Source organism: Panthera pardus, unplaced genomic scaffold (genome assembly GCF_024362965.1).
Source record: "Panthera pardus isolate Hobbes unplaced genomic scaffold, ASM2436296v1 HiC_scaffold_24, whole genome shotgun sequence".
Lineage (NCBI taxonomy): Eukaryota > Metazoa > Chordata > Mammalia > Carnivora > Felidae > Panthera > Panthera pardus.
The window spans coordinates 18240595-18258569 of record NW_026526810.1 but is presented as its reverse complement, the minus strand read 5'-3'; the positions used below and the strand labels follow the sequence as shown (position 1 = coordinate 18258569).

At 37.3% G+C, this 17975-nt stretch overlaps 1 long non-coding RNA gene across 1 annotated transcript in view; it reads right to left on the bottom strand.

Moving 5' to 3' along the window:
* The window catches only part of LOC109258146 (uncharacterized), a 41443-nt gene extending 25569 nt beyond the window's left edge, over nt 1-15874 (bottom strand). Inside the window, exon 1 of the long non-coding RNA XR_002076208.2 lies at nt 15800-15874. This is a non-coding gene — a long non-coding RNA (uncharacterized LOC109258146). The remainder of the gene's footprint in view (nt 1-15799) is intronic.
* Between the last annotated feature and the right edge of the window lie 2101 nt (nt 15875-17975).

The window sequence follows — 17975 nt, the reverse complement described above, 5'->3', positions numbered from 1 at the left end:
TCTATGACTGACTTATTTCACTTAGCATAATACCCTCCAGTTCCATCCACGTAGTTGGCAAGATTTCATTCTTTATGACTGCTGAGTAATACTCCATTGTGTGTGTGCATATATATATATATATATATATACACCACATCTTCTTTATCCATTCATCCATCGGTGGACATATGGGCTCTTTCCATACTTTGCCTATTGTTGGTAGCGCTGCTATAAACATGGGGTGCATGTGTACCTTCAAAACAGCACACCTATATCCCATGGGTAAATGTCTAGTAGTACAATTGCTGGGTCGTAGGGTAGTTCTATTTTTAGTTTTTTGAGAAACCTCCACACTGTTTTCCAGAGTGGCTGCACCAGCTTGCATTCCCACCAAGAATGCAAAAGAGATCCTCTTTCTCCACATCCTCACCAACATCTGTTGTTGCCCGAGTTGTTAATGTTAGCCATTCTGACAGGTGTGAGGTGGTATCTCATTGTGGTTTTGATTTGTATTTCCCTGATGATGAGTGATGTTGAGAGGACTCACTGTTCTAATTTAATACATATTAAGGGGCCTGTTGCAATTCTTTCCAGAGACTGATGAGGCTAACATGTATCATTTTTGTGTTTTCCCTCTGCTCAGCTCCAGATCACTGAAGTCTCCTCAAAGAGAGCTTGTGAGCATGTCTAGTGCCTAGTTTTGGCAGCCTACATCTCTTAAGCCCCTGACTCTGGTGGCCAGCAGAACTTTGGTTCACAGGTGCCACAAGACTGTATCAAACAAAGAAATGGTTCTGAACCAGCTATCTCACAGAGCTCAGCATAGAGACAGTAGTCAAAAACCTTCATCCCCCAGTCATTCCCTAAAACAAGATTATTTGCATATAACAATAAAGAGTGCTTGAAAATAACAACCAGATTCCTCTAATCACTGTCATCATAACTCTAGGAAATGGAGCAGGAAGATGGGCCAATTGTGGATATTTCATCTGACTACCTTAGAAGCTTAAGATGATGAAATTGAACCACAAAACACAAACATTCTTTGAGGCCAGGAGTTTTTCCTTCTCTTTTTTTCATCACCATATTCATGACCTGGCATACAGTAGTCAATAAATATTTATTGAATGACTAAATGACTAAAATGTAAATAATATGTACACAGGATCATAATAGGAAGCTACATTTCTCAGTGGAAAAGGTTAGACTTTGCTGGGTGAGGAAGAAAGAAAGCTCTTCTGGTAAGAAGCCAAGCAGAACACTAGGAGACCAGGAAAACCCACACACTCCACCAGAGTTGATGGTATAAGCAAGACTCGTAAACCCCTAGAGGCAGGAGTAATTTCCTTAAGAATGGGTGGGCAAGAGAACTGGAGGGTTGACTCTTCCAGGTGGTTATACAAATACCATTAACCTACTATATATTAGTCCACATGCCAATGGCAGAAAACACTCTTCTCAAATGTACACAATTCATTTCACCAAGATGGACCATATTTTGGGATACAAAACAAAAATTAAAAGAATAGAAATTATATAAAGTGTCATATCATAATAAAATTAAGCTAGAAATCAGTGAAAGTATCTTAAAAACTTTCAAATATTTAAAATAACTCAAGAAAAAAAGATGAAGTCTTAAGGGAATATTTTTTTAAATAAAGAAAAATGAAAACACAACATGTCAAAATTTGTGGGGTATCCTTTAAGCACTACTTAGATGGAAATTTATAGTATTAAATAAACATGATAGAAATTAAGAAAGTTCTCAAGTCAATTATCTAAATACATACCTTAAGAAACTACTGGGCAAAAAAAAAAATAATTCAAAAGCTTGCAAAATGAAACAAATTATAAAAATATGTGAGCAGAAATCAGTAAAAGTGAAACATAAATGTAGAAAAGCAATGAAACTAAAAGCTGCTTCTTTAAAAAATTTTAAAAATTGATGAAACTCTAGCCAGTCTGACAGGGGAAAAAGAAAAACACACTTCCAATATTAGAAATGAAAAACTAGACATATATACTGACTTCATAGATATTAACAGGATAAACAGGCCTTAAGTTCAATAAACTTAATAAATTCTATGGCCCTAAATTCAATAAATAAGACAAAATGTACTAATTCTTCAAAGACAAAAATTTATCAAAACTTACTAAAAAAATAATATGAATAGCTCTATATCTATTTTCTAATTGAATTTTCAGTTAAATATGTGCTTCTCTTCCTAAAGGGAAAAAAACAAAACAAAACGAAAACTTCAGGTCCATATGAGTTCACTAACAAATTCTTCCAAGCATTCAAGAAAGAGACAATATATATTCTACATAATCTTTTCTAGAATATAGAAAACACCTCCCAACCTATTTTATAAGGCTAATATTACCCTAATCCCAAAACTGGACACAAAAATAACAAGAAGAAAAACAAAAGACCAAAATCCCGCATGATCATAGATGTAAAAATCTTCAATAAAGTGTTATTAGGAAATTGAATACAGAATATATAAAAAGGATAACATATCACTGCCATGTAGGGCTCATGCCAGAATGCAAGACTGGCTCAATATTTGAAAATCAATCAATATAATTCACTAGATTAACAGACTAACTAGAAAAACCATATGATCTTCTCAATTGATACAGAAAAAGCATTAAAATTCAATATCCATTTATTGATAAAAACTCTAAGCAAATGCAATTAAACCAAATCTTCTTAACCTGATAAATAGTATTCACAGAAGAAACCCTACAGCTTAATCATGCTTAATGGTAAAGGAGGCAATATCTCCACCCACTCTTCAGCATCAGGAACAACCTTGTCCTGATAGTCACAACCAATGAATCAGGGGAGTTGGAGGAGAAGAAGAAGAAAAAAAAAAAATCTCAATTCCCAGGCAACATGATTTACATAGAAAATTCAAAAGAATCTACAAAATCAGTTTATAACTAATAGTTTAGCAAGTTCATCTTTATACATGATCAAAATACAAAAGTTGTCTGTATTCCTAAGTAAATCTGTGGCAACAATGACAATCGGGACTTGAAATGATAAAAAAATAAATATAAAACAAAATAAAAAAACAGGCATTTCTAGTAGTCATTTCCACTGCATGCACATAAGCACACATACAGAAAAAAACACACAGGTACAAATCTAACAGAAAAAGTGCAGGAGCTGTATGCTGAAAACTGCAAAACACTGATAAAAGAAAATAAAGGTTTTTGTTTGTGGGTTTTTTTTTTAGTTCTAAATGAAGAGGCATATCATGTTTATGGATTACAATATTCCATTTTTTTAAGACATTAATTATGCATGAGGCCCCTGTTTGGCTCAGACATACCACTAAATACCTATTAGAAGGGCAAAACAAACAAACAAGGACAATACCAAATATTTGCAATGATGCAGGACACCAGGAAATCTCATTCATCACTGGTGGAAATGCAAAATGAGACCGCCAATTTGGAAAACTGCTTGTTATAAAATAAAACCATACACTTATTAAAAAATCAAGCAATCCTACTCCTGGGTGTTTATCCAAGTGAATTGAAAGACTTTGCTCAACAAAATCCTGTATGCAAATGTTTATGACAGCTTTTTTTTTCATAATAGCTGGAACTATAAATAGGCAAGATACCCTTTCACTTGTAATGGATAAACAAACTGCCAAATAGTCATAAAATGTAATAATGCTCAGCAATAAATAGTAATGGGCTACTGATTCACTTAAGAACATGGATGAATCTTGGGGTGCCTGGGTGGCTCAATCAGTTAAGCGTCAGACTCTTGGTTTTGGCTCAGGTCATGATCTCATGGTTCACGAGTTTGAGCCCCATGTTGCAGCGCTCTGTGCTGACAGCTGCAGAGCCTTCTTGAGATTCTCTGTCTCCTTCTCTCTCTCTGCCCCTCCTGGTTCACTCTCTATATTTTTCTCTCTCTCAAAATAAATAAACATTTTAAGAAATGAACTTTAAATGCATTTTGCTAAGTGAAAGAAGCCAGACCCAAAAGGCACCTCACCCTCATCATCTATTTGAATATCACTGGGAGGGGGTCTGGGAACTTGAATTTTCTAGCCAGTTTTCAGGTGATGATGATCCTTCTGATTTTAGGCCACATGTAAATAGCTCTGTTCAAGTATGCATCTGCCCCAGACTTTACTAGTCAACAGTCCCCACAGACAGATCTATAAGCGGAAGGAACCAGATTGCAACAAAAGGAAAAAACAAAGGTGCATGGGAGTAGGAGATGTAACTGCAAAAATGTAACATTGTTAACCACTTCTTTTACAATATATTTTATCTTTTGGTTTACTTAACTATATCTGTGAATAGACCAGGAGTATGGAAAAAAAAAAAAATGTTTTCTTCGGTTTTACATCGTCATGGCTTAGTACAATTATAATCAAGTCGTAGAAACTAAATATCTATGTTAACCTGTGAATAAAATCACAAAATTAGAGACCTCTTTGTTTACTACTTTGTAACCTTGGGAAACTTACCCAACTTCTCTCTTTATCCAACCATAAAATGTGAATAATAACAGTAATAAGGTTAAAAAGAGTTAATACATGTAAATTGCAAAGAATAGTGCCTGACTCTTAGCAAGTACTAAATAAATGTTAGTTGTTGTTATTTCACTGTGTGGAATAGCATAAAATGTGGTTGTGTGTCAGTACATGCCTAATTATCTTGGAAGGAAAAACCTATCTACTGCTTTGTTGCTAGGGAAATACAAATTTCAGCAACAGCCTGATAGAATAAAACACTTCCAGTGGGTATTCTTAACTTCCATGCTACTAGAAGTAATTGTAATTGATAATTTTTTCTCCTCCCAAAGTTTCTATTTTTGAAATGATATACAAACACAACATTTTTAAAATCCTTTTCTTTCTCTTTATTTTAGCAATCAAAATCTCCTCAAATAAGTGTAAAAGGCATAATAGTGTTTCATTAACCTCATGTATGGAAAAAGACAGTTATTTTTTCTCCATTGGAAGTTATACTAGCTTAAAATATAGTTTACAGCTATAATCTTCTTTACTTATCCAAATATAAGCACAAAATGAAAAGCATTTTATTAAAGTGGTAAAAAATATCAAGTCCTATTACACTCATTTTTTTATTAGAAATAATAGGACATCCCAAATATACAGCAGATTAGCAAGAGTATGTAGTAGTAAGTAAGTAAGAGTAAGTAAGAGTAGTAAGAATAATGTAATTATTCTTAAGTAATTACATTCAATTTTGTAGCTATTAGCATAGATTTTATTGGCATAATCCAAACCACACTACCCTGGCACTCTACAGTATAATAGCCACCAGCCACATCTGGCTACTTAAACTAAAATTAAATTAAATAAAAAATTTAGTTCCCTAATCACACAATCCACAATTCAAGTGCTCAATAACAGAGCAGATATAGAACATTCCATCACCATGGAAAGTTCTATTGCAGAGTGCAATTATTGCATTAACCAGTTGTCAACCAGAAATATTGGGTTTTATCTCTGTGCTCTTTTGAGGACTGTTTTAGAGTGATTAGTATTTTTTTTTCTATAATGCTTTCTATCTTTATAGATGACACAGTTGATGAACTGAAAAGTTTCCTTGTGGGGTCCATGAGTAGCTCTGAATGTGCAGAAAGCTGGTCACAACAGACAGCTTCAGTTCACTGTAGGCCCCTGGGGTAGAACTCAATTAAAAATAACTTTGCACCTGCTCATTTGCTGAACACAACTAAGTGAGGGAAATGTGCTTCTGCACCATTCCCATACTCCACTCACCCAGACAGTCACTCTCTCCCCTCTACCTACACCACGCACCTGGTCTGCTTTCCCTAAAAAGGTATGGGAGACAAACTGTGCCACGTTGTTGAAATGTCGAATCTTTGAATTATACTGGATGCTTCTTCAACTCAGCCAGTATCTTTTTCAGGAAATTAAAACACCAACTTAGTAAGTTTCAGCTCATTTTCAGAAATGACCTACCTTGATCAGGCCCCAGGTACTATAGTATGTTGAGGACACAGGACTGGATGAGGCTGTGGACATTTTGCAATTGAAACACAAACCTGGATCAGAAAAGGTGGGGATTTTGAACTGCCAGAATGTAACATGAGCATATGAGATAAGAGAGGGAGGGATTAATGGCAAAGTGGTTTCTAAAGGGCCATGAAAAGCCACCAAGGCAAACTTCCCACAGGGCCAAGGCAGCAGCAGACATCAGGCTTGTCAGCAAGCTTCTACACTGGGCTTTCCTCTACAGTGAGCAACACAATAAAGTGGTGTGTGGATGGATGGATCTGAGGGTGATGTTCAGTATGACAAGTGGAGAAACCATCAGGTTACAATAGTCTATCTGAAATACAGGTACTGGCTCTGCAGCTGCTTCATTGCTGCAAGACCCTGAGGCATCCAGTTCAGCCTCTGGAATACCCTGGAACTCTGACACACAATGCATTACTGAGAAGCAGGTGGTCAGTTAGGTGGCATCTCCCTGTCCTATGTTCCATACAAGTCTTTCTGGATGTATGGATAAAAATGGAGATTCTTTTAAAATATATGTAAAGACAGGAAACAAATATGCATTGCTCAGAGGTGAGCACACAACAGCACTGACCAAATGATACCCTCACTCTCCCAGAATAGCATCCCAAACCTAGGACTTTACCCAGGCTTTCAAGAAAGCTGATTTCATGATGTCCAATAAAGTCAAAGCCCTCATGTGCACAGGACTACTTCAGGAACAATCTCAAGGGAGGTGAAGTTGGAGGCTGCTTAGCTGAGTGTGGATTCAGGATATGACTAGTTTATTACAGGGCTCAAATACATACTGGAGTCTTGATCTGATAATCCGCAGGTCTTTATTATTTAAGAGATATAGTCTGACTTTGAACCTATTGCATAGACACCTGTCATAATGCCCTAGGACCCAGAGAGCCCCTGTTTGTTCATCTCTTAAGAGAATATTCATGTTTCACTTCATTTACTTGACTTCCTGTTCACCATGGGAAAGACTCTTTTGCTTTTAATATTTTTTTCAATATTTATTTATTTATTTAGAGAAGGGGGCAGAAAGAGAGAGAGAATCCTAAGCAAGCTCAGTGCTGTCAGTGCAGAGCCCAACATGGGAATCAATCTCACAAACCATGAGATCATCATCTCAGCTGAAATCCAGAGTCAGACGCTTAACCAACTGAGCCACCTATGCGGCCCTCACCATGGGAAAGACTCTTGATCCAGTCTCTAGGGAACTCCCTGACTTGCTATCCATTTGGGGACAGACTGATGCCTGCTTTCTGATTCCACTGGAGAAATGAATTGATACACCTGGAGTTATTCAGCAATACTTTGGACATAGTCCTACTTACAAATGCTTATTTAATGTGAGTAACCATTAAAGACATTAGCCGTCCCTAAAGACAGAGATTTTATTCCTGTCATTGTGTTTTGATTGTATACCAATCAGGGAAGCATAAGAAATGTGAGGGGTGCAGAGCCTGCCCCCTGCTTCAGCTTCAGGCTAACCCTCTGGGTATCCTTAGCAGTTCTCCCAGCCCACCTGGCCAGTAGTGGGGGCATATATTTCTGCTTGCATGAACAACCTGAGGAACATAGCCTATTTTAACTGTGGCCACCTGATAATAAATGTTCTGCCATAATAATAAAATAATGAGACATAAAAAAAGAGAAAAAAAGTGCTCAATAATGAAAAGGAAGCAATAGCAAAGTCTTCCTTTATCTTTGAGATAATAACCTCACAGCAAGTCCATCCTTCTTCCAACAATTCTGTCCTCCTGTCCCTCATGAGGAATGTGTTCTCATTCTCCTTAGTTTATACAGAGCCCCAGGCAGCAGATCTTCAGCTTGTCTGCACACTTAAAAGAACTCCCTTTCCACACATCCTTGTCTCTCTTGAAAACCCCCACTGAAAACCCCACCCCATAGACTAATTGGCTTGAGTGAGTCAGGGAAGGGGAGGATTCTCACTACCTGGGTGTTCTGCATGGGACCTTCCTGTTAAAATATGGGTTACACACCCAGAAATTCTGAGGGACATTGGAGCTTCTTTTTTCAGATTTCTCTGTTTATTCCTAAATGATCCTTGTGGTATGCAAAATAACAGTCCCCAAAGATGTCTAAGTACTAATGCCTGGAATCCATGACTATTTTAACTTACATGGAAAAGAATTTTATAGATATGGTTAAGGATCTTGGGATAATTATTCTGGATTATCTAGGGAGCCCAATCTAATCACAAAAGTCCTTATAAATTACAGAAAGAAGTGGGGGAGTCCAGATCAAGGAGGAGATGTGATCAAAACATGATTTGGAGTGATTTGGGACCATAAACCTAGGAATGTGAGTAACCTTTAGACCCTGGAAAAGACAAAGAATGTATTCTTTCCTAGAGCCTCCAGAAGGAAGGCAGGCCCAACAATGCCTTCATTTTAGGGCTTCTGACCTCCAGAATGAATAGATTCATCTTCTTTTAAGCCACTATTTGTGTGGCAATTTGTTACAGCAGGAATAGGAAGCTAATATGATGTTAGAAACTAAAAGGCAACCAACGGAATGGGAAAAGATATTTGCAAATGACATATCGGACAAAGGGCTAGTATCCAAAATCTATAAAGAGCTCACCAAACTCCACACCCGAAAAACAAATAACCCAGTGAAGAATTGGGCAGAAAACATGAATAGACACTTCTCTAAAGAAGACATCCGGATGGCCAACAGGCACATGAAAAGATGTTCAACGTCGCTCCTTATCAGGGAAATACAAATCAAAACCACACTCAGATATCACCTCGCGCCAGTCAGAGTGGCCAAAATGAAGAAATCAGGAGACTATAGATGCTGGAGAGGATGTGGAGAAACGGGAACCCTCTTGCACTGTTGGTGGGAATGCAAATTGGTGCAGCCGCTCTGGAAAGCAGTGTGGAGGTTCCTCAGAAAATTAAAAAGAGACCTACCCTATGACCCAGCAATAGCACTGCTAAGAATTTATCCAAGGGATACAGGAGTACTGATGCATAGGGGCACTTGTACCCCAATGTTTATAGCAGCACTCTCAACAATAGCCAAATTATGGAAAGAGCCTAAATGTCCATCAACTGATGAATGGATAAAGAAATTGTGGTTTATGTACACAATGGAATACTATGTGGCAATGAGAAAGAATGAAATATGGCCTTTTGTAGCAATGTGGATGGAACTGGAGAGTGTGATGCTAAGTGAAATAAGCCATACAGAGAAAGACAGATACCATATGGTTTCACTCTTATGTGGATCCTGAGAAACTTAACAGAAACCCATGGGGGAGGGGAAGAAAAAAAAAAAAGAGGTTAGAGTGGGAGAGAGTCAAAGCATAAGAGACTGTTAAAAACTGAGAACAAACTGAGGGTTGATGGGGGTTGGGAGGGAGGGGAGGGTGGGTGATGGGTATTGAGGAGGGCACCTTTTGGGATGAGCACTGGGTGTTGTATGGAAACCAATTTGACAATAAATTTCATATATTAAAGAAAAAAAGAAATGTTTGGTTTGGGTACATAGCAATATTATGAATAATAAGAATCTATATAAATTGCTTATTCATTGTGTCCATTTGCCACACACTGAAACTATCATACAAATCATTAAATATTTAGTATATAGACCTTATTTTGTTTTTTTTTTTAATTATAATGTTAAACTTTGCATGGATAAGTCACAAGGCTTGATGATACAGCAAAGCTGTACATGATACTGAATTGAGAGCCAGAAGATCCTGATTCTAGTGCTGTCACTGTCACTTAAGTGTGACCTGTGACATTTCTGAGCCTTCTAGTTTTAACAGTTCTTAACTAAAATTAAATTTTTAATTCAGTCTGAGTAGAGAGTGAAAAAGAAAAAAAAAAGCAGAAACAAAAAGAGCCCTCAGCTTTGTTGCTTGTGGTTCATACCAAGAGGTAATCAAATAAAAACTTTTGTTTTCATTAAAAAAAAAATTAGTATCAAAGAAATCTTTTTTTAAATTGAATTTTAGTTAACATATACAGCAGTATTGGTTTCAGGAGTAGAATTCAGTGATTTATCAATTAGATACACCACCGAGTGTTCATTATAGGTACCCTCCTTAGTACCCATCACCCATCTAGTCCATTTCCCACCCACCTCCCTCCATCAACCCTCAGTTTGTTCTCTATGGTTAAAAGTCCCTTGTGGTTTGTTTCCCCCTCTTCTCTTTTTCTCTTCCTTCCCATATATTCATCTGTTTCTTAAATTCTACCTATTAGTGAAATCATGCAGTATTTTCTTTCTCTGATTGACATATTTTGCTTAGCATAATACATTCTAGCTCCATCCATGTCATTGCAAGTGGCAAGATTTCTTTCTTTTGGATGGGTGAGCAATATTCCATTGTACATACATACCACATCTTTTTTGTCCATTCATCAGTCGATGGACATTTGGGCTGTGTCCATAGTTTGGCTATTGTTAATAATGGTGCTCTAAACACTGAGGAGCATTTAACCCTTAGAATCATTATTTTTGCATCCTTTGGGTAAATAACTAGTAGTGCAATTGTGGGATCATAGGGTAGTTCTATTTTTAACTTTTGGAGGAACCTCCACCACAGTTTTCCAAAGTGGCTTCACCAGTTCACCAGGAGTCTGGATGTCTCCTTTGGAAATGTGTCTATTCATGTTTTCTACCCATTTCTTCACTGGATTATTTGTTTTTTGGGTGTTGAGTTTGGTAAGTTCTTTATAAATTTTGGATACTAATTTTTTATCAGATATATCATTTGCAAATATTTTCTCACATTCTGTAGGCTGCCTTTTAGTTTTGTGGATTGTTTTCTTTGCTGTGCAGAAGCTTTTTTTCTTGATGAAGCCCCAATAGTTCATGTTTGCTTTTGTTCCCTTTGCCTTCTTTGATGTGTTTCATTCTTCTGCATTCATTGCCTAGCTTTCTCAGCATCATTTGTTGAAGAGAGTACCTTTTTTTCATTAGATATTCTTTCCTTCTTTATTGAAGATAAGTTGACCATATTGTTGTGGGTCCTTTTCTGGGTTTTCTATTCTGTTCCATTGATCTATGTATCTATCTATTTTTGTGCCAGTACCATACTGTCTTGATGACTACAGCATTGTAATATAGCTTGGAATCTGGAATCATGATGCTTCCAGTTTTGTTTTTCTTTTTCAGAATTGCTTTGGCTATTCAGGATCTTTTGCGGTTCCAAACAAATTTTAGGATTGTTTGTTCTAGCTCTGTGAAGCAACTTTTGTTTGTAAATACCAAATTGCAAATTTCCCAATTGTCACTGGGGAAAATAAAAGTACATGTAGCATTGTGTACTGATAAAAGCATACTAGTGAAACCTCAGGACGCACTATCAGAACCAGTAAGGCAGAGAAGTACAAGGGAACCTCAATGCTGCCTTATTTCCAAACTCTTCACACCTCAAATATGCTCTTAAAATCTCTGCCAAAGAGAATTAGAAATATGTGAATTTTCCCTATTAAAGAAAAAAAAAGGAAAGAAGGAAGGAAGGAGGAAAAAGAAAAGCTTTATTTTGAGTCCTCCATTCCTCTCTCACTACACTTAGTTCACCCAAGGCAAAAAATAGTGATCTAATTCATTACATCCTGGACAATGGCTGTAAACAGAGGTTAAGGTGCCAGACCAACATCAGCAATTGCTCTCAGTACAGCATCTAACCCCTGAGTCCATATGTACACTGACAGCTGACCTTAACCCTTGGAAATGACAGTATCAAAATCTGACAGATCCATCACTGTCTTTCATCTCCCTGGCCACAATAATTGCTGGAAGGACTCAAGTTGGCCCTATTAAAAGTGCCCCTAGGATTTCTAAATGGAAGCCAGGAAACATGTACATCCTTTCCTCTTTGGCAGTGACTTGTAAGGAAGTTAACACAAATGTGTAAGCACCATGCCTCACTTTCAAAGAAAATGTAGAAGGAGATGAGCCAGGCAAGAGGTATGGAGCCCCTGCTTTCAGTTACCCATCAACTAAAACCCTGCATTTTCTGCATCCACAGTCAATAAATCTGCTTTTTGACAGGCTACATTCTGTCTTCACCACCTGTACAATCCGAAGAATTTAAGCTATCACTGAATCAGCCCCAGTGAATGAAAGACATCAAGATTTTAAGGTATCAGTATAGTATTCCTCTTCACCAAGTTTTTTTTTTTTGTTTTTTTGTTTGTTTGTTTTGTTTTGCCTGTAGTGGCAATAATGTCATACACACCACCTGGCAAACAGCTCCCAGGGCCTATGACTTTGGAACAAATAACTCATCATAAAGATCAGCTGTGGGATCAGGTCAATAATAACCTCTTGAGCCCACCAACACTAGGGTACAATGATGTCCTCAAGAGCCAGCCTCAATTGGGGTCAAAGATTCACATGTTATTTGCCTTGCTCTGCTGAATATATTCTGTATATTCACTTTTACTGGAGATCAGGAAGATACAAGTGGTTTATCTGGAACAAGATTCAGGTATGACCAACTTCCTTAGAAAAAAATATTATAATAATCTATTAATTTATCTAATAGCAACACATTTCATTATGCTTTTCCTAGAAGACTGGGAATTTAGCATGCAATTATTTTTTCTCCATATCCCTCACTTTTCCATGTCTCTGTCAATAAAATAGACAGAGTTAGAATTGGAGATAATTTCTAATATTTCAAAGAAAGCCTTAATGTAAAAGTATGGGAAAATTTCCAACCCAGGAGTTCCTTTTGCAAGAAATAGATTTACAACTGAGGACATGCCATCTAAAGATATTTTAGACAGAAAGGCTGTGACATATCTTCAGTTATTTTAATGCTTCTCTATCTGAACCACAAAGATAGAACCAGAGGAGTTGTAGTGGTCTGTTCTTAGTAAACTTGTCACCAAAGAAAAGACAAAGTTCACCATCACATAAACCCACAACTGAAGAGCCACTTACTGGGACTTATCTTGACTTAGCTGTTAGAATGCTTAGAGTCTGTATGTTTGGAAAGTTCCCAGATGTACTTCTAGAATGAAGCAATAAATGAAGCTACTTAAATGACTAGGAAACTGGTGTTGATTAAAGGATTGTATAGACATGCTGGCACAAGTTCAGAAGTAATTCAGATTACTTATTTGTACTTCTTCACTATCCCACTGCTACTCATTCTGACTTAGGAGAAAGGGGTTAAAGGGGAAGTCAGAGCCCATCCTTGTGCTTCTCTCCTCTCTCCTGGGAACCTGCCATGCCGGACCATCAGAGTGTGCACTCAGGAAATTCTTATTTGAATGTGCACTTTCTGCTTCATGCTGTGTCCTTACAGATTTAGCAGCTCCAATATTAGACAAATGAGGCTGGACAGAGCCTTAGCACACAACATAGCTGGCATTCAACAGCTCAACTGTAAAGGAAGATGCATTTTGTCCACTCCAGTAAACAAAGTGGCACACCAATGGCAGTAGGCTAGGCTAGGCAAGAGGAAAATGCCAGGAACAGAAACTCAGGCTCTTTTAGTAACCTAGTCCTTAAAGAAATGACTTTTCCTATTACTTTATTTCTCATTTTTAGGGACTGCTTTCAATTTGGAAGAAAAGGACCCAGAGGAGCTGAGAAAGTGGCACAGCACAAAGCAAATAAACATCACCTTAGCCAGTGAGTCATGGCCTCTACTGCTGTGGCTCACCTGACTAGGATCTGAGACTTTCCACAGATCTCCCTTTGCAATTCATGATGTAAAAAAAAATACATACCTTAGAAAGTATGAGCTAGAATCCCATAAGATTCCAGGATTTCTTTCAGCTTCTTACAATATGGGTACAGGCAGAAGATTTGACCTTCCCTCTCCTGGGTCACTGGGGGACCAACTCTCTTCTGCACTTACTACTCTATAGACATAAATGCAGGCTACATTCAATTTAAGGTGATTTATTATTTCCTTGTAAATGATAATGATTAGTTTTAAAAGAAAAATTCTAATGGATTCCAGATTTTCCCTTGGTGACCTTATTTTGCAGTTCATTATGTGAAAAGGAAACATATCACCCATCATTTCATTTGCAATGATATCTCAGTAACATTACCCCACTTCATAAAAGTGTTGTGAGAAACTGATAAAATATAAAGTGTGTTTCAATTATTTATGTTTCCTGGAGCTATAAGTTGTCCAAGTTAAAAATAAGGAATGATATGTTTGGGCCAAATATTATTAGGCAGTGTATTGACTTAATATCCATCTAATGAAGGAAAAAAATAGGATCCTAATCCCTGAGTAAGGACCACTGAGAAGCAGCCTCCTGTTAGGGGCAAGAGCTTCAAGATACTTGGCTGCATTATTAGTAGGAAACAAAACCCAATGTGGCAACACTAAAATGTTAAAACTTGGCCCAGTTGCTTGTTCCTGAACCATCTGTGGTTCCGCAGTGTTCTCTCCAATAGGAGGAATGATCCTTATGTTAGAATGAGGTTTCCAAATACCTTGGAATGCATCTGTAGTACTCCATTTCCTTTTGGACAAGAACAGGGGATGGGGATATTCTTGTCACCCAGCCTGAAGAAATTGATAAACTAAGGGAAGAAAATACTGAGGGCTGAGTTTATGAAGCTGGCTCCAGTAACCAATTGATTCTGTTTTTGTACATTTAGAAATAATATGGAAGACAGGCTTTGAAACATGATTCATACCAAAAGAATATTTAAAGGTTTAAAACCTGTGCTAACAAGTTGTTTATAAGTTTAAGCTGCCCCTCCTGTTAACAACATGAGATAATTTCACAGTTTCTTTAGATCACTCCACAAAATACAGACTAAAGTGGATTTAATAGTCCAGTGAATTGACAATTAACAAAAAATATGCAATTTTCTAACATATGAAATTTTAGGCAAAGTTTTTGTTTTGTTTTGTTTTGTTTTGTTTTGTTTTTCTATGGACTTGAAATTACTGTAAGACATGTGACCAACAGTATTAACCCCAGCAATGTAAATGAGAAAGACATTTATATTCAATGTCATGAGGAAATTTTGGGGAAAATGGTATGTATTTCTTGATATCCCTTCCCTCTGTGACTTGTTACAGTCAAGTTTGTGTCTAATTTAGTATCTTAACTGAGGGGAGAAGACTTCTATGATTTATTCTTAAAGTAAATGACCAATGTGTTAACCCATAAAATATCAATCAGAATATGTCACGATCTTTGCAATTTTGGCTGGCACCTAAATAAATACATTATTAAACCAAGGAAGAGATTTTGTAAAACAATTTTTCTGTAAGCCCACTTTCTTCTCAGACCCTTAGATTCAGTCTGTTTCATGTGCCTATACGTGTACTTGGGCACAGATGATATGAAGAATTATGAATGGTGAGTATTTTTATAAGTAGGTATCATCATAAGTCGTCAAAATAGGCACAAAATGGAATTATTTCTGGAAAAATAGCCAATAGAAAGGGTTGAAAATTAAGTAGGAAATTCACTCCACTCAGCAGAGAGAACTGTATTTACACAAGCTGTTCCTTCTGGTGCTATAGTCAGGCTGAGCTGAAGCAGTTTACCAAACTCTTATCATTTGATCAAAGAATTAATTAATTTTTATTTTAAGAACAATAATACTTGGTTAATTATTCCTCTCAATATAAAAAATGATCTATTTTTTTAAAAGACATAGTAGATAGTAGAGGGAAACAGAGGTAGCATGCCTAAAGGTGGTGGCAGCAACACCCATGGGTCTATCTTAATCCATTCAGGCTGTTACAACAGAAAATCATAAACTGAATGGCTTATAAATAGTACACATTAATATCTCACAGTTCTGGAGTCAAAGAATTCTAAAATCAAGGCACTGGAAGACTCAGCGTCTGCTGAGAGCCTGCTTCCTTGTTCATAGACAGCCATCTTTTCATTATGACCTCACATGTTGGAAGAAGCCAGCTAGCTTTCTGGAATCTCCTTTATAAGGTCACAAATCTCCTTTATGCTGGTTTCTCTTTCATGAGCTACCAGTGCTCAAAGACCTCACTTCCAAATACCATCACGCTGAGGATTAGGATTTATCATAAAAAATTTTGCTTGGACACAAGCATTCAGTCTATAGCAAGATCCTCATCCTCCTGTGCTTGAAGGCCTGGAGCACCCTTGAAAGACTGACACAGGGCACATCTCTGATTCAGTGCCACCTGTTCTCTGTTCCTAGGCAAAGTCTGTAAAAACTCTGTCAAAGATAACCAAGCATGGCTATGATTTTTGTCTAAATTTACACATTTACCACTGTCATTTTCAACCTCCAATTGTGTGCCCCTTTCCCTCATTAGGGTGACCCCAGTATTCAGAATATTGAGCCTTCTAAGTAACTTAAGCTCTTCCTTTTATGGAAATAAATAGGAAGGCATCTGATAATAGTTATTTATATGTATTGCTTGATTACTTCATTACAATTTAGATTAGATTAGACTAGATTAGATTAGGTACAAATGTTAAAAAAGCATTTAGATTTGGGCGCTCTTTCTCTCTCAACTGTGGAATAAGATTTTGTCATCACTGGTTAAAGGGGTGTCAATTATTTATAAGAAAATAATATATTCAAATGTTCAAATATGTTGAAGAGCACAAAAATTCTTTCCTTATTATCCAAGTAGAACTAAAAATAAATCTTTAAAACATAATAGAAAATTATGATTTTTTTAAGCTTCTTCTCCAAAAATTCCTCTGTTTTCCTACTGAGGGTGAGTAAGAGATAGGCTCCTGGGTATGTAGTATCAGGAGTTGCATGGAGTAGGGAGGTTTGTGAACCAACAAGTTGACCTGTCCATGTGTGTGACAGTAGCTTTATAGATCCAATCCTACCCTCCCTTTATGCCAAGATTTCTAAATGATGTTCTTTCTGATACATTTTAACAGTTTGTTTTATGTCTTGGAACTCATTCATCAATTCACTCATTCATTCAGTGGATGTCAGTTAAGTGTCCATCATATGCCAGACAGTATTCTGGGTACTTGTGAAACATCACTGAATAAAACAAATGAAAACCATTTCTACCTTCATGAAGGTTATATTTTAGCATAGAATAGGCAGACAGTAATAGTAAATAGAGTATATTAGTAGACAAGGGCTAAGGAAAAATGTAGGCAGTGTAATGTGTTCAGGGTTCTCAGAACATGGGGACAAGCATATTTAAATAGGCTGGTCAAAAAAAAAAATACTTTGGTCCAGGTTGGGTCTCATTGGAAGGGAATATTGAGGAAGGACTTGAGGAAGTCAAGGGATTTGTCCATATGAACATCAGCAGGATGGGTGCCCAAGCTGCACAAAGGCTCTGTAACCAAGAGTGCTCACTGTGTTTAAGGAACATTAAGGAGGCTCAAATGGCTGGAACCCAGGGAGCCAGGTAAAGACAAACAGGAGATTTTGGAGATCTATAAGGGGCTAAGACAGATATGACCTTGTCAGTCACTGTAAGGACTTTAGCTTTTACTCTGAATGGAATCAAGAGGCATTGGAAGGTTTTGAGTATGGTCAACATGATCTTTTTAAAAAATGTTTTTATTTATTTATTTATTTTGAGAGAGAGAGAGAGAGCAGGGGAGGGGCAGAAAGAGAGGGAGAGAGGCAGAATCCCAAGCAGGCTCCACACTATCGGTGCAGAGCCAGATGCAGGGCTTAATCTTACAAACCATGAGATTGTGACCTGAGCCAAAATCAAGAGTGGGACGCTTAACTGACTGAGCCACCTAGGTGCCCTTAATTTTTTTAATTTTTTTTTAATGTTTATTTATGTTTGAGACAGAGGGAGACAGAACATGAGTTGGGGAGGGGCATAGAGAGAGGGAGACACAGAATCTGAAACAGGGTCCGGGCTCTGAGCTGTCAGTACAGAGCCTGATGCGGGGCTCCAACCCACGAACCGTGAGATCATGACCTGAGCCAAAGTCGGACGCTTAACTGACTGAGCCACCCAGGCGCCCCAACTTTTTTTTTTTTTTTTTT